Source organism: Salvia miltiorrhiza, chromosome 8 (assembly GCF_028751815.1).
Source record: "Salvia miltiorrhiza cultivar Shanhuang (shh) chromosome 8, IMPLAD_Smil_shh, whole genome shotgun sequence".
In the NCBI taxonomy this organism is placed as follows: Eukaryota; Viridiplantae; Streptophyta; class Magnoliopsida; order Lamiales; family Lamiaceae; genus Salvia; species Salvia miltiorrhiza.
The window spans coordinates 29,272,116-29,273,196 of record NC_080394.1 but is presented as its reverse complement, the minus strand read 5'-3'; positions in this window follow the sequence as shown (position 1 = coordinate 29,273,196).

The window sequence follows — 1,081 nt, the reverse complement described above, 5'->3', positions numbered from 1 at the left end:
CTATAATGTAGGCAATCCTCAAGTATAAACTACCATCCTCATCATCAATTTCAAAATTCTCAAAAAGATCAATGAGGGTTGATAGTTTCACATGAGACTCACCACAATTAAATTTATTAAACACTTCCACTCCACTCAAATCATGATTACGCGACATATCTACATTAAAATCACCAAAATTAAGACCAGTCACTAAAGCATAATCCCTCTTCGAAAAATGAACTCTCGTATTATTCAATAAAAAGAAAAGACCATCACGGCTTGACTTTATTTGGCGAGAGATTACTTGATGAACGGCCATTGCACATTTCGGACCAGGATTCCAATCCAATAAATGTCCAAAACAACCCCGTAAAAATCTATTTAACAATTGTTCACCACGTTAATCCTTTAAATTTATCTTCACTTTGTCTAAATACTTGATTTTATAATAAGTGCCAACGTCCGAAGTTACATTAATAGTGCTTGGTCTCAATAGAGCCCCCTGTTACAAGCAAAAAAATATTTCAATAACAAAAATAACTTTGAAAAAATTTCCAAAACAGAATTCAAAATAATGGGCAGACAATACTATTCTGCGGAAACAAACAATGCGCATAAATTATTAACTATGCGGAAAAATTATTAACTATGCGGAAAAATTAGCAAAAATTATTACAGGGTTATGCGCATACAATCAATGCGGAAAAATGATTAACTATGCGAATTATGCGCATACAATCAATGCGGAAAAATTCAAAACAAATCTTCAAAACAAATCAATTATTAACTATGCGAAATCTTCAAAACAAATCAAACTATGCGGTAAAATTAAAAACAGATCAATTATTTAACATTTATGCGCAAACAATCTTCGCCAAATTTGTTATAATAAAATCCCACAATTTAGCCAAACAATACGCAAAATGGCAAGGATTTGGGAATGGCTAAAAAGGTATTGACTAAAAAGAAGAAAAAAAATCACAAACAATACGTAAAAAAATCACAATCTTCAACCCATTAGTAAAAAATTCACAATTTTTAATTGTTTAAAAATTCACAACACCCACTTGCGGAAATCATATACAATTTCTTCTGCCCA